We start from the raw sequence: 12,035 nt of genomic DNA on the forward strand, positions 1-12,035 counted from the left end.
AGTGTAGTCAGAGCACCTGGACCAAGCCTCTTCTCAGCCCCCAGGGAGAAAACGTGCTGTGATTTGTGTCTCTTTTTATCTTTTCTTCTATTTTTTTAAATTGAGGTAACATTGGTTTGTAACATTATATAAGTTTCATGTGTACAACATGATATCTTAACTTCCGTATACACTATAGTATGCTCACCATCCAAAATTTAGTTTCCATCCATCACCATACAGTTGACCCTCTATATACATTTTGCCCTCTCCCCACCCTTCTATCCCGCTGGTAATCACTACTCTGTTCTCTGTATCTATGTGTTTGTTTTTGTTTGTTTGGGTTTGTTCATTTCCTCATTTTTTAATTTTTAAATAATCCACATGTGATATACCACATCAACAGAATAAAAGATTAAAATCATCTTAATAGGTATAGAAAAAGCATTTGACAATATTCAACACCCAGTTATGATAAAAACCCTTAATAAAATGGCTGTAGAAGGAATGTACCTCAACATAGTTAAGGCCATAAATGACAAATCCATAGCTAACATCATACTCAATGGTGAAAAACTGAAACTATCCTTTAAGATCAGGAAAAAGGCAAGGATGTCTACTCACCACTTTTATTCAACATAGGATTAAAGGTTTTAACCAGAACAATTAGGCAAGAAAAAGAAATTAAAGGCATTCAAATTGGAAAGGAAGAAGTAAAACTGTCACTATTTGCAGATAACATAATTTTATATGCAGAAAACCCTAAAGATACCACACAAAAATATTAGAAATAACAAATGAATACAGTAAAGTTGCAGGGTACAAAATCAATATACAAAAATCTGTTGCATTTCTATACACTAATGATGAACAAGCAGAAAGAGAAATTAAGAAAACAATCCCATTTACAATTGCAAAAAAAGAATAAAATATCTAGGAAAAAAATTAATCTAGGAAGTTAAAGACCTGTACACTGAAAACCGTAAGACTGTTGAAAGAAATTGAAGACACAAAGACACACGCTGTGATTTTAAAGTGAGAGCAGTGCCTTCAGGTGCAGCACTTGAACAGTGTAATTACAGCAGAGGGTAAACCTTTCCCTTTATTGTCTTGAATCAGACTGCAGAACTGTCCCAACTCTAAGTTAGGAGCCTCTGTAGCCAGCATGGGAAGAGTTCAGAGTAGCTATGATCAAAGGCAAGAGGCACTCTGTTCTCATTCATGGCTGTGTGTAAAACACTCTTTAGGAACTTCTAATGATTGTTGCCCGTGGAGCGTAGATTGTGCCAAGATGATTCGTCCATTGGCTTACCCTCCACTCAGTTCCTTCATATTCACATTTCCAATGATCCTGTCCTCCACCCGGCGTCAGTCACCCACTGCAGCAGTCAAGCCCTTCTTGTCTTCTTGCCCTTGTCATTATCAATAACTGCTCTCCTGTAAAGGACAATGAACTCTCTGGCTTTGTTTAGGACTAATTCCTCCAGGAGTACCATTTTTAGCTGCTCTAGAACTCTGATCTTACAATGACTATCCCTCTCTTCTGCATTATCAGTGTTTCCCTCCCAATGCAGCATACACAAATGCTCTAAAATCTCCAATCAAAAAAAAAAAATTACAGTTCTGCCCCTTGACGGTAGATCCTCTGTCTACTACCACATAGCTCTCCTCTTTATGGCAAAATATCTAAAGAGCAATGATGTTCGTTTCCTTACCTGACACTCTCTTATCTTACTGCAGTCCCCATCCTTCCACTAAAACTACTTTTTTCAAGTCATCAACAACTTCCATGTTCCCAAACATTGTGGTCAGTTCTCAGTCCTCATTTAACTTGGCCTCTCACTGTCATTTGGCATTATTGGTCACTCCCTCCTTCTTAGAACACCTCAGGACTGGTGTTGTAGGGCACCATTCTTTTTTCTTCTTATTTATTTGCTGCTTCTTATCAGTCTCCCTTTGTTTGTTTGTTTCTCCTCTGCCTGACATCTAATGCTAGAGAACCATAGGTTCAGTCCTCAGCTGTCTTTTATTCCCAGGGTAATCTCATTCTTTCCCAGTGGCTTTAGATACCATCATATACTTAACTCCCAAATTCATATCTCCAGCCTTTTTCTTGAGTTTGATTTATCTGTCTATTGATCCCAACAGATGAATGTCTAACAGACATCTTAAATTTAGCATGTGCAAACTATATTCTGGATATCCTCTCCTCTCTTCCCTAAACTTGCTTTTCCCTCAAAATTCCCCATGTCATTAAATAGAACTGATATTTATGGGCCAAAGTTCTGTTACAAAGGCCAGTAGGGGCAGAGAGATGTAATGGGGTTTATTTATTCATATTCTGTTGGGCACCAGCATCTTAATTACCCTCCAGCCATATGTTTTGCTCCTAACTAATGGCTGCATCTGTGGAAGAAAACAAACTCTTTTCAACAAACTGACAAACCCTAAATCCTCCTTGTTTTATATGCGATCAACAGTACATCATGGAACTAATTCCCATTGATCACTATTTTGTTTTGGTCTAGGCTGTGTTCTGCCTAAAACATGTGACCAGGAGATAAATTGCAGCCCAGATAATTAAGAGACAAGTAATTTAAATAGTGAGTTATACCCAGGAATTATAAATGGCTCCATGGGCACGTTCTGAACAGTTTTGTTTGTTTCTCTTTTTTAATGTGTCCTTTTTAGTTCTCCCTCAACACCCCCTTTATTGAAGTTTTGTTTTTCTATTTGACCTTTTCCATTTAGTATAGATTTCAGAGTCAGAACCGGGGAGACTTAGTTCCTCTCAGCCCTAGAGGTTATTCTCAGAACAAATCAATTTGCCATTGTATTTAATAAGGTGTGTATTTATTTATCAATCATCTTGTTACTTAAAGGATTTGAGAGATGTCAGTCTAAAAGTCTATGAGGATCATATTGATCATTAGGGCTTTTTTTTGTTTGTTTTGTTTTTTTTTTGCGGTACGCGGGCCTCTCATTGTTGTGGCCTCTCCCGTTGCGGAGCACAGGCTCCGGACGCGCAGGCTCAGCGGCCATGGTTCACAGGCCCAGCCGCTGCGCGGCGTGTGGGATCTTCCCGGACCGGGGCACGAACCCGTGTCCCCAGCATCGGCAGGCAGACTCTCAACCACTGCGCTACCAGGGAAGCCCTAGGGCTTTTGGTGTGTATAATTTTTTGCTTTGTTTTGCCTACTAGCTTTTAGCATGTTAAATAGTTTCTGGGCTTTTCATCTGCCACATCAGAGTAATGACAGACTCTTAGAGCAATAAATAGAAAATTAAATGCTTGAAAAGCATCTGGAAAATATATAACAGTCCAGATATACAGATTTTAATCTTGTAATGCGACTGGAGGGAAATAGTGCCTTAGAAATTCTCCCTGTTTGTTTCATTTTGATTTTTACTCTGTGAAATTGAAGAACTAAGCATACTTCATATGAAAGCCAAAATGAAAATCTTAACATATTTATGGGTATTGAAGCCTAGCTAATTTTACTTTTACTTTGCCATGTTTATTAGGCAACATGTTAAATTCCACTTAACAAACTCTTCTATGTAGAATTAAGGATTCCAAAATGTAAAAAGAAGCACAGTTTCTTTCTTCAGAGCTTAAGCCAGAGAAAAGGATTCACATAAACAACTGTAATATATTTTTACAAAAACCTTCCTCAGGCCTAAATATTTCTCCAGCTGGACTCCATGTATTATGAAGGGATGTTCTAGTCTCCTATGAGATATTTTACATTTTATGTTGTAATTTCAAAAACCTTTTGGAAATATTAATAGATTCCTATTCAAGAACATTGAGATGACTTTCCTATAACCAAGAACTGCTGTAGACTTAAAATATATCTGTGTTTGAGTTTTTGATCAAACTGGCACCCTAAAACAACGTGTTTTTTTTTAAATGCATTGATAAGCTTGCCTGCTTGCTGTTAACTTTCTAATGTCAAAGTGATAGCAATAGCCCAAAGCCTGTCAAGTGCTCAGACTGAATTATTTTCCTAAATACATAAAACTTCTCTTCTAAAGTGATAACTCACAACTGAAAGATATATTCTAATTTGACTTTAGCTTTTAAATATATTTTTAAATATCACTTTAGTTTGACACCACAAAAAATGACTGTGGCAGAGTGATTTTTTTTTTTAAATGTTGTGGTTTAATAATACAGCCACAGCCCATCATACTAATAAATGCTGATGATGGGTCAGTACAAAATGTTGGATGCAGATGATGTCATGGTACACAGTATATATGAAACTCCAGTTATTAAAATATAAAAAATAAGAACCAGTTTTGAATCAAACATTGTTTTAAGTACTTTCCATGAATTAATTTAATCTTGTGGTATAGGCAGAATAATTAGCCCTTCCAAGATTTCCACATCCTAATTCCCAGAACGTGTGAATATATTACATAGATGACAAGAGGGATTTTGCAGATATAAATATGATTATGGACCTTAAATTAGGGAGATTATCTTTATGGGCCAATTTTATCACATGAGCCCTTAAAAACACAGAACTCTCTCTGGCTGGAGATCAGAGAGATGTAGCAGAAGTGAGAAAGATTCAAAGTATGATAGAGACTCAATCCACCATAGCTGGAGAGAGACACATGGAAAGCATGAGAAGAAATAATGACAGCCTGTAAAATCAAAGACTGACCCCAAGCTGACAGTCCACAAGGAAGGGAGGACCTTAGTCCTATAACTGCAAAGAACTGAACTCAGCTAACAACCTGAATGAGCTCAGGAGCAGATTCATCCCTAGAACCTCTGGAAAGGAACATAGTTTTGCTGTTTTTGCCCTTGTGAAACTCTAAGCACAGGAGCCAGCTGAGCCATGTTCTACCTGGAATTCTGACCTAGAGAACTGTGAGATATAGTAAATGGGTGTTACTTTAAGAAGCTAAACTTGTGATAATTAGTTACAGCAGCAATAGAAAACGAATATAAATTTTGACAGCAGCCCATGAATTGGTACTACTATTATCCCCATTTTACAGGTAAGCAAACTGAGGCACAGAGAAGTTAAGTAACATATCCCAAAATACCCAGTGGTAAAGTTAGGATTTTGACAGGAGAAATGAGCCATCATTTGAGAGGGTGTATTAAGGTTTGTCACACCCAAAAGAATATGTTGTGTATTAGAGATGTATTTTTATTTTTATTTTTTATTTAATTTTTTTATTTTATATATTTTTTTAATATTTACTTATTTATTTATATTTATTTTTTGGCTGTGTTGGGTCTTCGTTTCTGTGCATGGGCTTTCTCTAGTTGCGGCGAGCGGGGGCCACTCTTCATCACGGTGCACAGGCCTCTCACTGTTGCGGCCTCTCTTGTTGCGGAGCACAGGCTCCAGTCGCGCAGGCTCAGTAGTTGTGGCTCACGGGCCTACTTGCTCCGTGGCATGTGGGATCCTCCCAGACCAGGGCACGAACCCGTGTCCCCTGCATTGGCAGGCAGACTCTCAACCACTGCGCCACCAGGGAAGCCCCCGAGATGTATTTTTATTAAAAGAAGATGTAATGTATGAACTGTATCTTTTGCATTTGATCTGTAATAGTTCATTAATGGTAGTATACCAGTAATTATTATTATTATTATTATTATTTTTTTTTTTTTTGCGGTACGTGGGCCTCTCACTGTTGTGGCCTCTCCCGTTGCGGAGCACAGGCTCCGAACGCGCAGGCTCAGCGGCCATGGCTCACGGGCCCAGCCGCTCCACGGCATGTGGGATCTTCCTGGACCAGGGCACAAACCCGTGTCCCCTGCATCAGCAGGCGGACTCTCAACCACTGCGCCACCAGGGAAGCCCGGTATACCAGTAATTATTAGTAAATTTGCTAGTAAACATTAGTACGTTTCTCCTCAGAGAATATTTTCAACTTCACCGTATTTATTTTAGAGATGCACAATTAAATTGCTTGGTCCATAAAATTAAGAATTAATGACTGGGCTTCCCTGGTGGCGCAGTGGTTGAGAGTCCGCCTGCCGATGCTGGGGACATGGGTTCGTGCCCCGGTCCAGGAAGATCCCACATGCCGTGGAGTGGCTGGGCCCGTGAGCCATGGCCGCTGAGCCTGCGCGTCCGGAGCCTGTGCTCCGCAACAGGAGAGGCCACAACAGTGAGAGGCCCACACACCACAAAAAAAAAAAAAAAAAAGAATTAATGACTAATGAATGAGAGTTCCTTACTGAATCAAAGGCATAATAACCAGAAATGAGGATTAAAATAATGGTTTATCGTGTTCAAAACCAAAAATCAAGTTCAAACACAAAACATTCAAATCACAGAACAAATTCTTGTCATGAGAATTGTCATAAGATTTAAATGCAACTGGCCGCAGCATGAGGTTCACTGTGAAATGGTATGAAGTGAATGTTTAAATCTGCTTAAACTTCCTGGATTTCTGGAAATCAACACAAATCATGTTAAAATTGCCTTTCTACGTTAAAAAATGGCTTGTGAGAATCGTGAAAATATGAGCACCACAAAAATATATTTGGTCCCAATGAACAAAACTGAGCACATGCTTCTTACAAAGTATCCTTATAAAATTTAAAACTGTATAAATTATACATCAACAGAGGAGCCCACAAAGACCATGGTCATTAAAATTCTGCAAAGAACTAAATTAAATGAATATAATAATAATACATTAATGAATATTAAACACTGTAACATGTTATAAATATTTAATAAATTAATAGATTATTTATTAAATAATAAGTTAAATGCATGAAAATATGAAGGAAGAATTCTTTTCTTACAAAAATATTTTCAATTGAAAAGAGTATGGACATCTCAAATAAGTAGTTATATTTTATTGATGGAAACATGGGGAAACTTGCAAAAGATTTTCTTTTTATCATTTACTATCGACTGACAATGTTGCTAATGCTATATTTAAAAATATACACTAATTTAAAATTTCTCATAATGCTACCTGGAGACCTATAAATGTCATTACAGTTAATTTTTACACATGGCTTAATGTTGAAATCAGGTAGACCAAAAGCAAAAAAATACAGCTCACATTGCTAGAAGTATTCTCAAAATCTGGAGGTTAAAAGACATATATGTTGCAAATGTGTGCATATGTTTCATACACCCTCCCCCCATAAAAACCTTAACAGTCATATACATTTTAAGTTAAGTGGTCTCTGGAAGGTACAAGCCTAGCATGTATAATTTAAATATTTTGTCACCTTGGTCTAGAATTTATAACTATTTCTGTATCTGCTAAAAGTAAGAATGAGCTGTTCATGTGTTGAACATGTGTTCAAGTGGTAAGGTGTAAGGGAGACTTGTCTAGAAATCTATGAGTAGCATAGATTCAATGAACTCCGCTTGTAAAGACCCAGTTGGCTCGTAGCAATATTAGTCCAATTGCTCCAAATAGGGTTGTATAGTTCCAAGTTAAAAAAAAAAAAATGATCATTCTTTCTTAAGCATTCTAAGCTCTTTTAAGACCACTTCCAAATTCAAACTAAATAAAATGTCTTAGTGCACTGCTGCTTTTCTGTGCAGATCTTGCTTCTGTTAGACATCACCAACCTTTTGACTTCTCTCTCCTAGGCTTTTAACCCCCAGGCCTTCAAGAAAAGAAACACAGGGTGTAAGTCTGTAAATCAAAACCAGCACTTGTGTCAAACTTCCTGCAATATGGGCTGTTCATTGCTGGAAATGGTGATACAGGGAGGTTGTAGACTTCTTCCTTATATGTCTTTAAAAATCAAGTAGTCCTAACTATCTGGAATTGGAAATGCAGATAGCTAATATTATTGTTGCCATCTACTCAAATACAGTTTTGATTTTTTTTTGTTTTTTGTTTGTTTGTTTTCGGTACGCGGGCCTCTCACTGCCGTGGCCTCTCCCGTTGCGGAGCACAGACTCCGGACGCGCAGGCCCAGCGGCTATGGCTCACGGGTCCAGCCGCTCCGCGGCATGTGGGATCCTCCCGGACCGGGGCACGAACCCGTGTCCTCTGCATCGGCATGCGGACTCTCAACCACTGCGCCACCAGGGAAGCCCCTCAAGATATTTTTTAAACATCAGAATTTATTAAACTTTGACAGCAAAAGAACTACAAAGTAAAATCTTTATATGTAGAACTTGATAATCAGGGAATTATTCTAAGACATAAAACACATTCCTGATGTATCATCCTAGGTATAAAATGGGAAAACAAGAAGTTTTCCCCAACATTTACACTAGCTTTTAAAATTCTTTGACTTTACTATGACCAAAATTGTTTAGATTCTACACAATGGGATTGTTTTGTTCCACGATCAGATGATTGAAAAATGCATCCTTTTAATTCTGTCTTCCAAATGTTTAAATCCTAAAGACAGATTAGGTAAACCAATGCAGAATCATACTGAATAAGGGTTGCAGTTGCCCTTCGGTATTCTCAGTTCTTTCTTCCACCTCTGTTGAAAATTATCAGATTACCTTTACATTATTCATTCAATCTACCGTTATTGAGAATCTATTATAAGGAAGTTACAGAGATTGGTCATAAATAAAACCCATCCAGACCTACTAATGGAAGACCCAACCCTTGACTTTTCCTTCTCACGTGTCGTTGGGAGTGTCTCACATTGAGTTCCCATAAATCCAAACACCATGGGGTCGGCTGCTGTGTTGGTGATCCTGTTTCCTTCCTCCCCTGCTTTGGCTCCTTAGTGCTGAGTACAACCACTTTTACTTTCACGGGAGTTTTCTACATGCTGCAGGCACAACAGTCTCCTGAAGGCACCCCTGGGGTTCCCTAGGCTTCGAAGAGTGGAAATTCTCTCATGCCAGTTTCTCCAGATTCTCCTCCGCCCCAAGGCAAAGCACTGGAGTGCTGCAGTTGTCAAAAGGCTGTGTCTAGTTCAAAGAGCAGGATGGCTCCTCCCTGTTCTGTGTTTCCCCCTGTCATGGGGGGGGGGGGGTCTCCATTTTACTCCCTCAGGCATTAGTCCTCATGCTGGCACAGGAAATGAGGTGGGACAGGGACACCATGCTGAATGCAGACTTGCTCTTACCTTCAGTAACTAAGGTTTTGTCAACCTTTTCGTGTCCAACTCCTTCTCTTGGAATGATTTTCCTTCCAAGAATCCTCTTCATTCCTTGTATGCGTAGACTTATATGGATCTATCCCACAGTTCACTCAGTATTTCTGAACCCTGTAGCGGTCACAATTTAGACGGGAGATACTGCAAAACAAATTATTATGCAATGTCTGCCTTAAGAGATTCTAGAATTTCTCTAATTGCTAACACACCTCAGGACGAATTGAAGCCATCAAATATTTGTAAATGTCAAGGAGAAGAGAACAAATTGCTGCTGTTTCCAAGTACCCCACTCTTTTCCCTCAGATTATCATAAGTTCCAGATGATTATTAATATATTTTTAGAAGAATAACTGATTCAGTACTGTTCCAAATTTTGAGAATCATCTTATCTCACAGAAACAAGATTTAAGCATTTGTGTGGATGAGGGAGATTTATTTAAAAGGTTACTGAGAATTTTATTTTAATACTTTAGAGTCTTTCTTGACAAAAGGTGATAGTAAAACATTAAAAGGGTTATCATCTTAAAAGTGAAAAGAGGATTTGTGACACAAAGTCAAGCAAAAAAAAAACCTTTGAGAATTGTATTTATGAAAAAAATTGTAATTTTCAACATAAAAAAATTAATCCCTATTCATCATTCAATATATCATCATTTAATATGAAGGACAGCAGAATACACTTATAAAACGCTGAATAAATTTGCATTTTAGAGTAATTTACTTTTCACTAACATAATTTGGATGACTCAAGTGAAACATAATGCAGTTAACTGAACAGATTATTTCAGGTATAAATTTTACAGGCAAAATATATGTCAGATACAACTCACGTTTTTATTCCTAAGAGAAATTGTGAGCACTTTACAATGATAATCATGTTGCAAAAATCATAAAGTTCCAATATATTTGAATGACTTAATTTCGATAAGACTTTCCTTTATAACCATGAGTTCAACTTCTACATCCAGCACTTTCATTATCCAGAATACTATTCTATGTCATTCAGAATTGTTTCTTCATACACTGAGGGTTTATTGCAGAGAATTATACAAGATGTTAGGATTTGTTAGAATAAAAAAAATCAAAATTGGGGCTTCCCTGGTGGCGCAGTGGTTGAGAGTCCACCTGCCGATGCAGGGGACACGGGCTCGTGCCCCAGTCCGGGAGGATCCCACATGCCACAGAGCGGCTGGGCCCGTGAGCCATGGCCGCTGGGCCTGCGCGTCCGGAGCCTGTGCTCCGCAACGGGAGAGGCCACAACAGTGAGAGGCCCGCGTACCGCAAAAAAAAAAAAAAAAAAAAAAAAAAAAAAAACCTGAAAAGATGAATACGGTGTCAGTAATGAAGAGAAATGATCCATCACTGAAAAATATCAACACTACATGTCTTTGCATCTGCCATACCAGCTTTTTCAGCCCTATAGGAATAATCCCTAATGAAATAAATTAATTGATGTGCATTTTTCTTTAAAACTTAGTGTTCGTAAGTGCAGGAAAGCTCATGTTAAAAAATATATATATTTGGTTGTGTCACTTTCTTGCTTAAGACCCCTTGATGACTCCCTACCACCACCTGTTGCAGGTTGGTTTCCTAGGTAAGAAGACTTGGAAACTCTGTTACTGTGTAGGAGTTTTATTAGGGAATGGTTTTAGGATCAACACTGATGGAAAGGAAGAAAAAATTGCAGAATTAAGCAGGGGGAGAAGTGACACTGAGAATCTGTCTCCATGGGGCCTCATCTGAGGAGTTCTGAGGTTGGGATAACCCATCTGAGTTGTCCTGAGTTGGGGTCAAGGAACCAGGCTTTATTGCCCATGTCAATCAGTCATTGAGTGTGGGCCACCATGAGAAGGAGGCATGACCTTTGATGAGATGGCCTCCTTCAGCTGAGGCAGTCCCTGGAGGGGGGCCAGTTAGGGAGGGCTGAGGGCTTTCTGCTGGCAGCAGTTGGTGAAGTTAAATCCTTTATTTTTGAAGGGGGATCTGGGTGGCACATTATGGCATCTACACACCACTTGACAGGATGAAATCATAACAATATAGCTCACAGTCCAAAGCCAGATCCAACATACTTTTCCCAATTTATTCTCTACTATTAGCCTACCTGTATCCTGGATGCCAATCAACTCCCCTACTCTTGTTTGTTTTTTTTTTAAATAAATTTATTATTTTTTTTTTGGCTACATTGGGTCTTCATTGCTGCACACGGGCTTTCTCTAGTTGCAGCAAGCGGGGGCTGCTCTTTGTTGCAGAGCACGGGCTCTAGGTGCGCAGGCTTCAGTAGTTGTGGCTTGCGGGCTCTAGAGCGCAGGCTCAGTAGTTGTGGTGCATGGGCTTAGTTGCTCCACGGCATGTGGGATCTTCCTGGACCAGGGCTAGAACCCATGTCCCCTGCATTGGCAGGCGGATTCTCAACCACTGTGCCACCAGGGAAGGCCCCAACTCCCCTACTCTTGTATACCTCTATGCTGTTGAAAACAATAACTTGGGCACACTCTCCTCCCCCCTCTTTAAGACCTCATATACTCCCTTAGTCAGAGTTTATGCTTCTTCTGTGTTTATATACCGTTAGCATTTATCTCACATTATGATTATCAATTTATTTACTAACTCCTGAAGACAGCTGCTTTTCCTTCGTATTGTACAACAAATACTTAACATAGAGCCAATATGCAAAGGTCCTATAAACAGTGAGTGGCCAAATGAATAATGAATGAGCAATAATTCACAAGACCAAGAGGAAGTAGATGTCATTTATTTCATGGAAACTGATTATCTTTTTTTTTTTTCTTTTTTTTTTTTTTTTGCGGTACGCGGCCCTCTCATTGTTGTGGCCTCTCCCGTTGCGGAGCACAGGCTCCGGATGCGCAGGCTCAGCGGCCATGGCTCACGGGCCCAGCCGCTCCGCGGCATGTGGGATCTTCCCGGACCGGGGCATGAACCCATGTCCCCTGCGTCGGCAGGCGGACTCTCAACC

At 39.2% G+C, this 12,035-nt stretch overlaps 2 long non-coding RNA genes across 7 annotated transcripts in view; one reads left to right on the forward strand and one right to left on the reverse strand.

Annotated features, from left to right (window-relative positions):
- Positions 1-12,035, forward strand: part of LOC141279543 (uncharacterized) — a 202,456-nt gene that overhangs the window by 163,880 nt on the left and 26,541 nt on the right. The window lies entirely within an intron of this gene.
- LOC109548703 (uncharacterized) overlaps positions 6,477-12,035 on the reverse strand; it is a 131,224-nt gene continuing 125,665 nt past the window's right edge. For all 6 annotated transcript variants that reach the window (XR_002174841.3, XR_012333970.1, XR_012333973.1 and 3 more), the window contains 2 exons: positions 9,029-9,199; positions 6,477-7,591 (listed from right to left, as the gene is read on the reverse strand). This is a non-coding gene — a long non-coding RNA (uncharacterized lncRNA). The remainder of the gene's footprint in view (positions 7,592-9,028; positions 9,200-12,035) is intronic.

Source organism: Tursiops truncatus, chromosome 9 (genome assembly GCF_011762595.2).
Source record: "Tursiops truncatus isolate mTurTru1 chromosome 9, mTurTru1.mat.Y, whole genome shotgun sequence".
Lineage (NCBI taxonomy): Eukaryota > Metazoa > Chordata > Mammalia > Artiodactyla > Delphinidae > Tursiops > Tursiops truncatus.